The 16,838-nt window shown below is 43.8% G+C and overlaps 1 protein-coding gene across 2 annotated transcripts in view; it reads right to left on the bottom strand.

The window, feature by feature from the left end:
* RAPGEF5 (Rap guanine nucleotide exchange factor 5) overlaps positions 1-16,838 on the bottom strand; it is a gene marked incomplete at both ends in the record, with an annotated part of 259,218 nt that overhangs the window by 49,307 nt on the left and 193,073 nt on the right. The window lies entirely within an intron of this gene.

The following is a 16,838-nucleotide window of genomic DNA, read 5'->3' as shown; positions in this document are numbered from 1 at the left end:
ACAGCTCACCCTCCCTTAAACATCACTTATATTTATGGATAAAAATATTATTAAGAACCAAAGTATAAATAATATGATTTTAAAAAATTAAGTTTTATAAGATTCTGAGGTATATCCTTCAGTCCTGTAGGGAATAAGCCTTCATGTTCTAATAAATTAAAGCTTTCCAAAGTCATTTATTTACATCTAGGGAAAGAACAATGGATAATAAAACCCAGAAGGAACATACAGGTCTTAAGACTACTGACTTTTTTTTCTTTTTTCTTTTTACGGGTCTGGGGATAGAACCCAGGGGCATTCTACCTCTGAGCTATACCTCCTGCCCTATTTTTTATCCTTTTTTTTTTTTTTTTCCTGTGTGGTACTGAGGGTGGAACACAGGGGCTTTTCTACCTCCAGGCTATACTCCCAGACCTATTTTATATTTTATTTGGAGACAGGGTCTCACTAAGTTCCCGAGAGCCTCACTAAGTAGATGAGGCTGGCTTCGAATCTGTGCGATCCTCCTGTCTCAGCCTCCCCAGTGCTGGGATTACAAGCGTGCACCACCACGCCTGGCTTGACCATTTGCTTTTATCTCTCAAATGAATCATTAAGATGTTGGGAGCCCTGAGGTGGCACATGCTAATAACCCAGTACTATGAAAGCTGAGACCTCCGACCTACACCCCCAGCCCTATTTTTTATTCTTTATTTTGAAACAGAGTTTCACTGAGTTGCAAAGGGCCTCACTAAGTAGCTGAGGCTGTCCACGAACCAGGATCCTCCAGTCTCAGCCTCCCGAATGCTGGGATTACAAGTGTGCATCACCACGCCTGGCTAGGAAAGCATTTTTTAATCACCTCTTTTTCTTGAATGTAGAAAAGTCCAACTTACTTATAACGTGGAGCTGCTGAACAAACTCTGACCTTCAATACAATTTCCAAAACAACGGAAAAGATTATATAGAGAATGTGAAGTAATGATTTTGACATAACTGCCTTTGTCTAGATTCAACTTGAACTCATTTTTAGCTGGGCGTGGTGAAACATGCCTGTAATTCCAGTACTTGAGAGGCTGAGACAGGAGGTTCATTGGTTCAAAGTCAGTCTCAGCAACTAGTAAGGCTCTCAGCAACTTGGTGAGACCCTGTTTCCAATTAAAATATAAAATGGGATGAGAGTGTAGCTTGGAGGTAGAATGCTCCTGGATTCACAGAAAAAATATATTACAATAAAAAAACCTCATTTTTACATGATTTAACTTCCAAATTTTGTATTCTAGACATTAAAATTTCAGCTCAGTATAGCCCAGAAGTAGAAAAGTCCCTGCATTCCACCCCCGGTACCACACACACACACACACACACAAAGATAAAAAAGCAAGCTATTTTTTAGCCGGGTGTGGTGGTGCACACCTGTAATCCCAGTACTTGGGAGGTTAAGACAGGATGATTGCGCAGGTTCGAAACCAACCTCAGCAGCTTAGTGAGGCTCTCAGCAACTTAGTGAGACCCTGTTTCCAAATAAAATATAAAATAGGTCTAGGAGTGTAGCCCAGAGGTAGAAGGGCCCTGGATTTCATCCCCAGTGACATACACACAAAGAAAAAAATTCAGCTCTACAAAAAAGTAATAGCCAGGTGTGGTGGTACATGCTTGTACTCCCAGAATTTGGGAGGCGGAGACAGGAGGATCGCAGTTCTCAGAAAGCCTCAGCTACTTAGTGAGGCCCTTTGCAACTCAGTGAGACCCTGTTTCAAAATAAAGAATAAAAAAATAGGACATGGGTGTAGCTTGGAGATAGAATGTCCCTAGGTTCTATCCCCAGTACCACAAAACAAAGTAATAATAATATAGAGCTAAGCCGGGCATGGTGGCACACGCTTGTAATCCCCGCGCTTGGGAGGTGGAGGTAGGAGGATCGCACAGGTTCAAAGCCAGCAGCACTGGCTTAAGAGACCCTGTTTCCAAAATTCCAAAAATAAAAAAGTATAAAATAGGTCTGGAAGTGTAGCCCGGAGGTAGAAGGGTTTCCAGGAACCCCAGTACCACAAAAAAAAAATTAAAAAAAAAATATATATATATATGGAGAGAGAGAGAGAGAGAAGAAGGAGGAGGAGGAGGAAGAGGGAGAGAATTAGATGTTATACTATTATGGACTGAATGCTTATGCCTCCTCTAACTTCATAATGTGAAACCTCACCCCCTAATGTGATGATATTTGGGGGTGAAATATTTGGGAAGTAATTCGACTGGATAAGATCACGAGGGTGGATCTCTCACATGCATGATTAGTGTCCCTGTAACAGACCCGAGAGTGCCTGCTTTCTCATCTACTGGGTTTGATACACACGGAAAATGGCTGCAATCTGTGAGCCAGGAATGAAGTCTTCACCAGACACTAAGTGTGTAATGACTTGAGCTTAAACTCCACAGTCTTTCAGAACCCTGAGAAAGAAGTCACCCAGCCCATGGTGTTTTGTTACAGCAGCCTGAGCTAAGACATGTACTCAATAGAATTTGTGCTCTCCAATATCTACACTTTATAAACATGTAGTTATAAATGATCATCTGATACAGAGCTCTATCGCAATGCCAAAGATTGGATGAAGGAAAAATTCCAGAAGTTTTAGGAATAATTAGTTACATTCAATATAAACATCATGGCCATATTTAGAAACACAGAACTCTTACGTTCTGGCCCCTTTGTTCTCTTCGACATTTTCTTTCTCGAGAGAAAGAAGAAGAAAAAAACTTGCTTTTAAATTGTAAGATGTCATTACTAAAAATGAACTAGACATGTTAATGAGGAATCTGAAAGAATATCTACCAAAGTTAGTTAAAGATAAGTAACAGTATTACTTATTTGACACATGGTACCTAAAACGTAAAATAAGCTTAAAATTTGCAAAGTTGAATTTCACTCTAAAATGGCAGTAATCATTGGTCTGCCTTACTATTACTCTATGGCAAAAGCAAGTCTCCAAACAGGTGTGCCTGGGCTTTGCAAGTGAGAAGTGAGGGTGATAATTAAACCGAGTACAAAAAAGGTGTGCGGTGTGCCTGCACTCACAGACAAACGAGGATCACCCACTGGAGTTTCTGTTTACAAAAGTTTCAAATATATGAACAAAAAAACAGGAGAAACTTTATTCTAAGATCTGCCCCAAGTCAGTTATCCCAGCAATACAAATTAATGACTGGTCATTAAAAAGAAACACTTGGGATATGTAGTGACTTTCATTAGTTTTTTAAAATAGTTGAAATCAAACTCAACCATTTGCATAAAGTCTGAAACTCTAGGATATCTTAGAAATATGACTTGAAACTTATCATTTCAGGATGCTATTGGATAGTAATGTTCCCATAAATTTTGTTATGCTAAGTGTGGTTGATAAAATTCTCAACTTGGCTGTTCTGATTAGAAATTAAACTGAGGCTTTCTGGCACGCAATGTTAGATGAGAGCAGCAGAGACAACAGAGGAGCCTAGAATCTATTTTGGGGTCTTCAGTGGGCTATCACAAGTAGACACCACCAACACACAGAGACCACTGGGTGAGAGCAATCTTTTGCATTCGAAATGCTTGATGTGATGTACAAGCTAAGATTCTGGGTTGTCCTTACACTTAGCTGCATTTAATGAGGCTGGAACTATTCTCTAATCAAGACTTACCCCATTAGTAGTTGAGATTAAAAAGAACAGCATTAACTCTGACATAACCGGCCATCCCATGTCAGAACAGCCTTAGATAATGTAGAAAGTGACTCTGGGAGTCTGGGTGGGTGGGGGCAAACCCATTTGCCTTTCAGTTCAATAAATCAGTTCATATACCACAATGTTTTGTTAAGGGCTTTGACCCAGAAGTGCTTATTCTCCCCAAGCTACTACAATATTTAATATTCAACAGCATTTGCCTAATTACCTTTCTGCCATAAAAATATTAATTAAAATAAAAACAATGAGGCTACATAAAAACATCTCCAATTAACATCCTAATGAATAGAAGAGTTAAAAATCCTAATGAATATAACAGATTCCCAATACTCCTAACTCTAATCTTTCTAACTACCATACTGTTTTGAAATTTTCTATAGAGTTTTCTTTTATTCTTTTATTCAGCATTAGTATTTTTTTGCTGTAGATTTGAAAATAATTGAGTGATATGAGTTTTAAAGCTATCATCAAAATCATGTACTTCAAGTAAAAGTGTATTTTATAATAGCCAAGCTTCCGAAAAGGTTGTCCCATTGGTATTTAGAGATATTTTTAGAACCACAATAGCTCTACAAACGATTCCCTGAAGACCATTAGCCAACAATAGCCATTTAAAAAGACTAGCAAATCCATTGACATCAATATTAAAACACTATAATTATCTATTATATTACATAGTGCCTAATTAATAGTAATTTAGGACTAGGCAGAAAGGCACTTTCATGTATATAACAACATCTTTCATTTAAACAAATTCATAGCTGCCATAATACAATTACATTCTGAATAAAGAGATATATTTATTTTGATTTCTAACTCTGTGAATACCTAGGTATTAATATACATACAAAAACCTTTTTCTTTCTAATTTTATTCATAATTTCTTGGCTCATCACTAGTTTTTTTTCTTTTGAGACAGGGTCTTGCTAAGTTGCCCAGCCTGGCCTTAGACTCACAATCCTCCTGTCTTAGCCTTCTAAGTCGCTGGGATCAGTTATGAGATACCACACCTGACTCTTCAGTACTATGTGCTTCTGGGAATATCCTCTCCACACCACCCGAATAAGAGATCTTTTTCTTTTATTTTTATTTACTTTTTTGTGGGGGATGGAGGTGTTGCTGAGGATTGAGGCCAGGGCTCCATGCATGCTAAGCATGGGCTCTACCACTGAGCTCTGCCCCCCAAACCCTCAAAGAGAACATTTTTGTAGTGGTTTTTTTGTTTTTTGTTTTTTACCAAAGTCACATCCAAGTAATCATTAAAACTGGAAGGCAAAAATTATTAGTTGTGAGTACTATGGAACTTGAAATAAAATATATCAATGTGCACTCAAAATCTATAGTCTTGAGAGGAGTGGTTCTTAAATTTATGTCTATAATTAGTCATACTGATGTGATGCAGAACTTTTCCCTATACTTGCTACTATTTCAAATTCTTAAGGCATAAGAAAGCAATTGTTAGCTGGGGGTGGTAGCACCCCCAATACTTGGGAGGCTGAGACAGAAGGACCACAGGTTCTAAGCCAGCCTAAGCAACTTAGCAAGGTTCTCAGCAACTTAGAAAGACAACTTATTATTTCTAAACATAAAGGCTGGTGGTGGTGCTCAGAGGTAGAATGCCCCTGGGTTCAATCTTTAGCACAAATTAAATAAATAAATAAATAAATAAATAAAATATAATCATCTATTATTTTACTTGAATGTATTTTTCTTTTATGCATCAATTAAATTTCTTTTCTGATTCTCAAGTGTAGCAAGCATTAAGAATTTCCATTTTATTTCTGCAAAACAATGTCTCTAGAGCATCCTACAGTGTGTCAAGGTAGAATAATAAGTTTGGCAATCAAGTTACAGAAACTGATCTACATGTCACCAAAAGGGTTAAGCTTAATACTTTTTTTTTTTGGATAAAAACAAAAAATAAACCCTTGAAATATAAGAAATCATAAGGAGTATAGGGTTACTTAAGTGTAATTGCAGAAATCTACCTCAGTTATTTTTTTCAACACTCATAAGCAAAAATGCACTGTAATAATGAAACCACTCATCTGTTAAAGTGAATTACCAAGAAAGCAAATGGAAAGTTCTGACAGTCAACTGCCTGTGCTTGCCATTTAATCTAAGCACAGTAATGGGAATATTCAACATTTCTGCACCAACTCATATTCCCTGAAGTACTGTGAGCAGTTTTGTTTCGCGTGCCTGTCTACTGCAGATGCAATGGAATTTAAGGCACTCTAAAATACATCCTACTTAAAACTTTAATTTCAAGGAGCCAAGAAAAGCTTTCAACTCAAAAGAGCCCATTTCTGGCCCTGGAATGCCACAACTTACCATTATTATTATTATTATTTTTTGAGAAGCACTGCCAAAATGTACCATGTAATTTGATTAAGCACAATAAAAAATTTTAATGCTAATGGTTTGAACCAGAGATTAAAGTGCTATGCCACTGATTCTTCCCCAGTGTGCATTATGTTTCTGAAAATGGCATTAATCACTTCAAATATAGCTGTTTACCATAGCCTTGAAACTAGTTCAATTTTGCCTATTTTTACAATTTCACCAGGGTTTTGCTTACCCACTCTGAAACTACCAAATTTTAAGATCTAGTTTAATTTTTAGATATTTGTTGTACAAATGCTTATTTATTTAATGCTGTTTATATATCAAACCTTAGAAAGTCACGTTAACTACAGATAGGGCTTGGTGTGTTCTTCAAATAATCAAGTCTATTTTTATTTTAACTGTAAAATTCTGTTTTGGAATCCCAATGGTTTGTTTGTTTGTTTGTTTGTTTTTCCTTCTTTTGGAAAGAAAGAGTTGAATAAAACAGGTATTATGTAGCTACATTTAAATTCTGCACACTGCCTTTTAAAAACGTTTCTAGGAAGCCAGGCATGGTGGTGCATGCTTGTAATCCCAACACTTGGGAGGCTGAGACAGGAGGATGGCACAGGTTTGCAGGCAGCCTAAGCAAGTTAGTGAGGCTTTCAGCAACTTAGTGAGACCCTATTTCCAAATAAAATATAAAATAGGTCTGGGAGTGTAGCCTGGAGGTGGAAGGCCCCTGGGTTCCATCCCCAGTACCACACACACACAAAAAAAAAAAAGTTTCTAGAAGATACTGTGGCAAAGAGAAATGACTGCTTTGCAGGTCAGCCAGGGGTTAAGAGAGTGAGAGGCAGGTGAGCAACTGCTGTCCCAGCCCCAGTTAGCTGCTCCGAGTATCAGGCACAATTACAACCTACGTGTGGCTCACACGTGTGTCTTCCAAGCCTGCTGGAAAGCTCAGAAAATAGTGTACAAAATACAAAGGAAATCAGAGCTGGAATTCTGCCAGGGAGCCTGCGGCACAGTACACTTAACCTCTCTGGGCCTAAGTCACGACATTGTATCTACGTCCAGCAGAGCTGTAGTGAGGATCGATCAGCAGGTCAGTATTACTAAAGCAGCTGAGCCTGTGTGGTGGCACACATGTGTGATCCCAGTACTCAGGAGTCTGAGAGGATGGCAGGTTCGAGACCAGCCTCCGCAATGTAATGAGACCCTGTTTCAAACGGAAAAAAAATTTAAAAATTGGGGTGGGAGTCTAGCTCTGAGGTAGAATGCTGCCGAGTTCAGTCCATGGCACCACATACACAAAACAAAACAAAACCATCCCCCAAACAAAAGTAACTAGGAGGGAACTCAGCTAGACTATGTAGGTAACTGTGTATGTACTCAGTAAACGCCACCTGTTCTTAATTTTCACAAAGTAAAATTCTTTAGATCCTGTCTCAATTTTCCAAGTGTCACCAATCACCCAACAAAAACTGAGTATTGAGAACTATGAACTTTTCAGAAGAATTAGAGGTGAAAGGAGAGCACCGTGGTCGGCTCTTGGGTGTTCTATTAGTTGACAGTACTTAAAAGCTGGAAAGACCTGGCAACACGGGGCCCACGCTGCAAATGTGAGGCCATGGCTTAGAGCTGGGAATCTGCTCCTGCGGGTTGCAGGCCCATTTATCACCATTCTGTCTGTCTGTCTTCATTTTCTTTTCTTTTTTTTTTTTTTTTTTTTGGTACTGGATATGAAACCCAAAGGCAATCTATCACTTTGCTGCGGCCTCAGCCATATTTTATTTTTTATCTTGAAATAGGCTCTCAGGCCTGGCGTGATGGCACACACTTGTGATTCCCAGCATCAGGGAGGTGGAGACCAGAGGATCGCGGATCATGAACAGACTCAGCTACTTCATGAGGCCCCTTGCAACTCAGTGAGACCCCGTTTCAAAAGTAAAGAATCAAAAATTAGGGCTGGTGTCACTCAGAGGTAGAATGCCCCTGGGTTCCATCCCCATTACCGCAACATAAAAAACAGCAACAACAACAACAACAACAACAACAACAACAACAACAAGAAATAGGGTCTCAGTAAGTTGCTGAGGTCCTCGCTAAGTTACTAGGGCTGGTCTCAAACCTGTGAATCTCGTCTCAGCCTCCCAAGTATTGGGATTACAGGCATGTGCTACCACACCCAGCTTCAATCTTTCATTTGTAACTCTGTGGACAGGCAAGTTGGTAAGTGTTACTCTACAGCTAGTTGGAAATAGTAACAGAGGAGACTGTACAATATAATAAAAAAAGTAGGTTGAAACTGACATCCACGGCCTTTGAGAGCTTGACTACGGAGCCTGGAGCTTGTTCCACAGGATGAGGGAATTGAAGGGAGGTTTCCAAGGCCAGGAATGACAAGAAAGAAACTGATGGTTTAAGCTTGCTACATCAGGAAAATCAGACTGGAGAGGGAAGGATATGGAGAGGAAGTTGAGCTTTCCCTTATAAAGTTGCTGAGCCAAGGTTCCCCATGTTACTATAAGTGAAGCTACTAGAAAAAAACCATCAAAGACGAGAGCTTGCCAAGGAGGGCTAGAGTTATGATGACACGAACCACTGTGTGAAGAGGAAGGACGAGTCCAATATGAGTTCTCAGATACGTCCACAGGAAAGACAGGCAGTGGCCTAAGGGTCGAGCTGGGAGAGATTCAGGTTTGGGCAGTGATAAGAAAAAGGTGAGTTATGGAAGGGGAAAAAAAGAAAAAGAGAGACGGAGAATCAGAAGGCACAGATGTAATAGAAGCGGAGAAAAGAGAAGGACTGCAAACGAGAATCCTAAATACCAAACACTTCTGGGAGAGAGTGTGTCAGACTGAGCATTCAAAGGCTACTAGATTTCTGCAGACAGTCCTTAATCTGGTGGCCTTGGAGAGATGCCCCTTGGTAATAGTGGGGACATACTCCAGTGAGAATAGAAGGAACTAGGGATATTCTACAATCAGCTCTTACGCTGCAGATCATACTGCTTTCCCCAAAGACTCTTGTCACAGTTGTAGGGCTTACTGATTAGAAACGGCAGCTGCTCTTAAAAATGAGCCGGGAGGAAAAATCTTTTCATGATCAACGTGTGTAACATTTTATTTAACAGTATAGATCAGAACGTGGGAATTGTCATGGGTATGAAACCTTCAATACCAATCTGCCGGCATTTACCGATAAAAATTAATGTCCTGGTTCTGAGGTTTGCTCAGTTGAATGTAATTGACCTCTTTGAGCTATTGCTTGCTCATGTGATTAACATCACATCATGCCCCCTTAAAACACAAACTTTGCTAAGTGCTTGTCAGCTAAACATGCTAAAGCTTCAGGAAGTAAAAAAAAATTTAAATATAATATTTTAAATTAGAAGCCTGAGACATAGTTGTCTCAAACAATTAATAGTCTCTCTAAATGGGAAATACATCATCATTCTGAATGCCTATCTTTTTCTGGCCATTTTGAAGTTATTTTCTTCAAAGTTTAGCAGTGGATAGACAACTACTTTTTTTCTCCTAGTTTGGATGGAACCCAGGGGCATGCTACCTCTGACCTTTACCCCCATCTTTTTATTCTTTATTTGAAACAGGGTCTAAGTTGCAAAAGGCCTCATTAAGTAGCTGAGCCTTTCCACGAACCGTGATCCCCCTGTCTCGGACTCCCAAATACTTAGATTACAAACGTGCACCACCACGCCGCGCTCAGCCAACTGCTTCTTATACAGTTAAGGACTGGCATTCAAGAAAGTTTAATGTGGAGAGATGTAGGGAAGAAAACAGACCAAATAATGGTATGTGCATAAATGCGTGGATCGCTATGAATCTCACTAGCATATACAATTACAATGCACCAATAAAAATTACAAATAATTAAAAAATATAAGCCTAAAAAAAGAAAATTTAAACTGGGTGTGGTAGTGCATGCGTGTAATCTCAGTACTTGGGAGGCTAAGATAGGACGATTACAGGTTCATGGCCAATCTGAGCAACTCAGTGAGACACTTAAAAATGAAATGAGCCGGGCGTGGTGGCACACGCTTGTAATGCCCACGCTTGGGAGGAGGAGACAGGAGGATCGCACAGGTTCGAAGCCAGCCGCGCTGGCTTAAGAGACCCTGTTTCCAAAATAAAAAAGTATAAAATAGGTCTGGGAGTGTAGCCCTAAGGTGGAAGGGCTTCCAGGAACCCCAGTACCACCAAAAAAAAAAAAAAAAAAAAAAAAAGAAGAAGAAGAAGAAGAAGAAGAAGAAAGAAAAAAAAAAAAAAAGAAATGAAATAGGGCTGGTGGTATAGCTCAGAGGTAAAATGCCCCTGGGTTCAATCCTCAGAACCAAACACACACACACACACACACACAATTAATGTATTGCTTATATTTTAAAACACTCCCAAGGCAAATTATCAACCAGTGACTAGAAGCAGGCAGGCATTGTGTTCTGGTTTCCAGAGCAGTCATTAGAGTTATTTCTAATAACACACAGCTGCTTTCTTTCACAAACAGAAAAAGGGAGACTTGTGGCTGTCTTAATCCCCCCAGGAGATTGGTCAACAACCTTTTATTATTTTTGTGGGTCTGGTGATGGAACCCAAGGGCATTTGACCTCAGAGCTACACCCCCTTCCCTGTTTTTTATTCTTTATTTTGAAACAGGGCCTGACCAAGTAGCTGAGGATGTCCGAAAACCGCGATCCTCCGGTCTCAGCCTCCCAAATGCTGGGATTACAAGTATGTGCCACCATGCCTGGCTGGTCAGCAACCTTTTAACAATCTCCTTCTATTCAAGGCCAAGCCCTGTGTTCTCTGCTCTGGAGGACGCAGTTGTTTTGGGATGTGATTGGTGAAATCATTAGATAACCACATAAGGTAGCCTACAAGCCCCAGGCTAATGAATTCCACTGCGTGAATGAGCAGCCTTCCACATCCCAAGGGCTGCCTACCACCACCACAGGCTTTGGACTGGGGATTTGAAGCCCAATTAGCTTCAACTCATACCTTTTTATGTGCCAGAAAGCTAGCAGGGGCTTCACTGGACAAGGAGGAAAAGCAGTGAAGACAAATGACAGCAGCCACTGTCTTTGAAAATAACCACAATAGGCCTTTACTGACCACATAGTGCATGCTGGTACCAAGACCTCCATCACTCACTCTGAGCGTCTCATATACACCCCAGAAGAAGGTAGGTCTGATGGTCTGTTTTTCGAGACGATGACATGAGACTGAGATGAGTAAGGTGCGTACCTACCTGAGGCTCCTTGGCGAGGTAATGATGGAAGGGGCTTGAGCACCAAGTTGGCTAAGCCCCCTCTCTGCTGTCGCTGCACGTTCTCTTCCTAAGGGGCTGGGTACCAACAGTCCATGCTGGGACATGGGGTGGGAAAAGTGCAGGAGCTTCATGGAATTCCCACGTAAGGGAGGTCACAAACACAGGACCTTGGTCTTTTTACTGGCTTTGAATCGTCAAAATCGTTCCTGTGAAGTTGGTTTTCTGAAGTGCTAGCATCAAGAGTTCATACATTCTTACTTACTCAAATTGTATTTTTTCCCCTCCTCCCCCACCTCCTTTTTTTTTTTTTTTGGGTGTGGTACTGGGGGATTGAACCTAGGAACGTTCTACCCCTGAGCTAGCTATACCAGCAGCTTTATTTTATTTTTATTTTGAAACAGGGTCTCACTAAGTTGTTGAGGGCCTTGCTAATTGCTGAGGCTATCCTGAACCTGCGATCCTCTTATTTCAGCCTCCCAAGTACTGGGATCACAGGCATGCACCATCAAACCTGATAAGTTGGGTCCTGCACTCAAGTGACTTTGTGTCACATGACCTCTGCAGGGCAAGGGAGGGGCTGAAACCCCCGCGAGAATTGGGCGTTCCCGTGAGTAAACCCTCATCTCGCGAGATGCATACCTTGAAAAGGAGAGCCCGCGTCCTCAAGCTTCGGACAGGCGCGCGGGCCCCACGGTGCCTCGCCCTGATCCCCGGGAGAGCCGTGCCATTAAAACTTTACATGCCATGTGTACCGGACCTCTCTTGTGTTTTTCACACTCCGCGGTACGCACATTATTTTTATTTTACTCGCATTAATTTTTTATTTTACTTATCATTTGGTACCGAACCAGGAGAACTCTTGGGTCCCTCCCCATTTTTTTTTTCCTTTTTTTTCCTTTTTTCTCTTTTTATTTTTACTCTCTTTTTGAGCCCCGGACTCTCCAACCCGCCAGCAGCTCGACTGTGAGGTCCCACACCAGCGCTCCGCTTGCAGGCGTTGCTCCCACCACTGCCGCCGCTGCCGCCCCGTGCCTGCCCGGACCGTCAGCCTTCTTCCCCAGCCCCGTGCTCTCTGGGAGAGCCGGCTGCCTTCTTCCCGCCCTGGGCTCTGCTGAGAGTCCGTGGCCATCTTTCCAGCCCCGCACTCTGCTGAGAGCCTGCGGCCATCTTTTCGGCCCCGCGCTCTGCTGAGAGCTGGTGCCCATCTTTCCGGCCCCGAGCTCTGCTGAGAGCCGGTGGCCATCTTTCTGATCCCGCGCTCTGCTGAGAGCCCGCAGCCATCTTTCCGGCCCTGCGCTCTGCTGAGAGCCCGCAGCCATCTTTCCGGCCCTGCGCTCTGCTGAGAGCCTGCGGCCATCTTTTCGGCCCCGCACTCTGCTGAGAGCCGGTGGCCATCTTTTCGGCCCCAAGCTCTGCTGAGAGCCGGTGGCCATCTTTTTCCACCCACGTGCTCTCTTCTGGAGCGCCGGCGGCCATCTTCCACTGCCACCGCGGCCGCAGCCACCACCGCCGAGGCGTGCAGGCTCTGCCGGCCGCCAGGCTGCCAGTTCCACCCGCCTGGAGCCAGGCTCCTTGGGTGATGCTGGCACCTGATCTGCCTGCCGACCTCCTGCACGGGCCAGGACCTCTGCCTGCCGCTTGGACCTCCTAAAACCGCCGTTCCAGCTCGGCGCTCCAGTCACCGCCGGGACCTCTGGCCGGTTTGCCCCGCCTGCCCCGAGCCAGGCTCATTGGGCGGCGCACAGCCGGCTTTGGTGTCCGCCACAGTCACCCGTGCCAGGCGTAGCTCTACTCGCTGCTGCTGCTCCATTTTGCTCGCCCAAGCCAGGCTCAGTGGCGGTGCTCCTCGGGGCCCAGCCTCAGCGACTGCCGCATGCCTGGAAGCCATTTTGTCTCCACGCCGCAAACCCGGCAAGCCATGCCGCCTGCGTGCCACTGTTTGATCCCGCCTGCGCCAGCCGTCAGTGCCATCCACACCAGCCACCAGCATCTGCGTGCCCCAGCTCCACCGCGCCCCCAGCAGCTTCTCAGCGCTTCTGTCACAGCCAGCACTGGCCAGCAACGCTTCACTCCGGTAAACTGCCTCCTTCCCTTGGTTAGCCGGTTCCGGACTTGGGTCTTTCGGTCCACTGGGACCCCAAAATCCAAGCGCTTGGTGACCCATTGTCCCCTGGTCCACTGGGACCACCATGCGGATGACCAGGTCATCCTCCGGTTTTGAGAAGGAATGAAGACGTTCTTTCCTATCTCTTAACCTCCGTTTCCGAACGATTGAGCAGGGAAATCGGGGACGCCCATTTCCTGTTCTTCGTTTCCGCCCGTAAACCAATTATGGGAAGTCGAACCTTTATACTAGCAGATGCCCTGAGAGCCTGTCTGCCTTGATACGAGTTGGGAAATGGGTTGTGGTGGCCTAGGAAAAGTTAGGAACTTTAATAAGCGGTCTGGTATCCCTCCAAATGCTCTCCCCTATCAGCTGCCATTTATTTTCCCACCAGCCGCCATTTTGTGATGGCGCGCAGTCGCTGCCTGGTGACGTCACAGTCGCCATCTTGGCCCCCACCAGACTGCAATTTTGTTGGGCGGCTGCCTGGCCGTTCCGCAAGGTCTTAAACGCGCTTGGCTTCTGGCTTCCTTTCCGGCCCGCTTGGGCACGCCCTGGGTGCTGCGGGAAACACCGGGGCTGGGCCAGGGCTGGGGCGACACCCTCTGTCTGCCCATGGGGAGTCTGTGTTGCCATTCTTGCCAGACACCCGCTCCGGGACGCGCTCTTTGTGTGTGAATGTAGGTCCGTCACAGCTGACAGAACCTTAACATGGCATCTAAAGTTTTAATTCCAGAGAGAAACAGGCGGAGATGGAGCGTACACTCTGACTTTGCCAAAAAGCAGATCTCTGGTAGCTGCCCTTTGGCTGGCGGTGGTGGCTCAGCCCTCTGGAGCGTCACCTAGGTGTGGAGGACTGCAACGACGACTACCTCCAGGAGCCTGCCTGAAGTGGGGCGAAGCCACGCCCACCAATCAGACTGTGCCTGGCGTGTGGCCAGGCGGGCCACTGGAACAGTGCCCTTGGAAAAGGATGAGCCCCAGGTGCCTCAACACAGGGGGAGCACCTTTCCAGACCAGGCCCCACAACTGGCCCTACTCAGCCTGGCTGAAGACTGACGGCTCCTGGATCCCTCAACCTCCATCCTCTTTGCCAGCTCAGGGTAGCTCTTCAGGTACTGAGTAAGCCAGTCTCCTTTTTGGTCTCCTGCTCAATCTCATGATTTATTTTTTTTTTAATAGCCCTTGCCTGTTCAAGCCTCCTCAAGCGCACATCACTAAGCTGTCCAGGGTAACCTCCAATTCGCACTGCAGCTATGCACCCACCTGCACCCCCTTCTGGGGGACTGGACTCCCGACTCCTCCCAGCCTGGGGCCCCTGACAACGCCCCTTCACAGCAGGAAGAAGCTAGAGGGTCCAATAGTCATCCATTATCCCTACCATCAAAAGGCCGGGATGATAAGTTGGGTCCTGCACTCATGTGACTTTGTGTCACATGACCTCTGCAGGGCAAGGGAGGGGCTGAAACCCCTGCGAGAATTGAGCGTTCCCGTGAGTAAACCCTCATCTCGCGAGATGCATACCTTGAAAAGGAGAGCCCGCGTCCTCAAGCTTCGGACAGGCACGCGGGCCCCACGGTGCCTCGCCCTGATCCCTGGGAGAGCCATGCCATTAAAACTTTACATGCCATGTGTACCGGACCTCTCTCGTGTTTTTCACACTCTGCCGTACGCACATTATTTTTATTTTACTCGCATTAATTTTTTATTTTACTTATCAAAACCCAGCTTTATTTCACTATTTCTAGTGAACAACTGGCCATAGCCAATAAACAAGCAGCCAAATTTATAATGCTATTAAGATGTTTTAAGGGCCAATTATAATATTTTTGTTTTTAAAAACTGAAATGTTAGCCAGGCATAGTGGCACCCACTTTAATCCCAGTACTTGGGAGGCTGAGATAGGAGGATTGCAGGTTCACGGTCACCTCAGCAACTCAGTAAGGCCTTCCACAATTTAGTGAAACCCTGTTTCAAAAAAAAAAAAAAAAAAAAAAAGAAATAAAATAGGGCTGGAGGTATAGCTCAAAGGTAGAATGGCCCTGGGCTCAATTAATAGTACCACACACACAAAAAAAGACAGATTATTTTTTCTTTCTTTACAGAAGTCAGATCAAAAAAATTCATTCTTTTTAGATAAGCTTTTCTATGGTAAACATTACAAATACTGAAAATTACTAGTCACAATTATATTTTGTTCACTCTTTCTTAACTAAAGGAACTGACTTCCATGTCAAAGTCTTGGTGGTTTCTAGTCAACACTTGGAGAAGCAAACAATTAAACATGTGCCAGCCGTCAATGAACAATGTATTTTTAGGCTAATCTTTTTCTTTTGGCATCCCTATACTAAAGGCACTCACATAAACTCCTTTGTCTTAAAATTTTAAGTTTAGTTTTAATAGGTCCTTTTGTTTTGTGTTTTTGGTGCTGAGGATTGAATTTAGGGCTTTCCACATGCTAAGCACATGCCCTACCGCTGAGCTACATCCAGAGCCCCATTTTATTTTGTTTGAAAATAACTATACTACTAAAACTTACAAACATCCTTAGTTCTTTCTCTCACTATTGAAATCAAATCATTCACTGTGAAATATTGCAAATATGAATGAGTTCTGGACGATCACCAAGAACAATATAAATATAATAAAAAACTATTTTTCTGATCTCTTTTCTTTTTTTAATTAATTAATGAATTTTTTTTTTTGGTGGGACTGGGGATTGAGCCCAGCGACATTCTACCTCTGAGCTAAACTCTAGCCCCCTCCTCCTATTTTTTTGTTTTGAAGCAGGGTCTCACTAGGTTGCTGAGGCTGGCCCCAGTCCTGTGATCCTCCAGTCCCAGCCTCCGAGTAGTGGGATTACAGGCGTATGCCACCATGCCTGGCTGTTTTTCTATTCTCAATATACCAACTGGGTATACTACAATTCAATTCAAACACTAACTATCCAGAGTTAGTGAAGACACCACAGGTTAAGGGCTCAGTTCCACAAGAATTCCCATCTCTTCAGAGGCCAATCACAAATCCTAGGCTGTCATCTGTACCTCTGCCCAACTGCCTATAAATTGGGGGATTTTTACAAAAACTTCCTCAGGTTTGATAACTGCTATAATGACTCACAAAATTTAGAGATGGTTTCCTGGTTCATTATAAAGGCCAGCAGTACAAAGAAAACAGATGAACAGTCAGTCAGATGTGGAGCTGCATGGAGAAAGGTCCCCCGAAAGGGCCCCAGGACAGGAGCTTCCATGCCCTCCTGGCACATGAATGTGTTCACCAACCTGAAAGCTCTTCAAAACCCACAGTGCAGGTTTCTGATGAGGGCCTGTTATGTAGAAAGGATGGACTAGACCATGGGCCATTGGTTTGTAAGCCAGTCTCCATTCACTCTGTCCTCCCTGGAGGGGCTGGGGGCAGGGCT

Source organism: Muscardinus avellanarius (genome assembly GCF_963383645.1).
Source record: "Muscardinus avellanarius genome assembly, chromosome: 9".
Taxonomy (NCBI): Eukaryota; Metazoa; Chordata; class Mammalia; order Rodentia; family Gliridae; genus Muscardinus; species Muscardinus avellanarius.
This window is presented reverse-complemented; position numbering and strand designations above follow the sequence as displayed.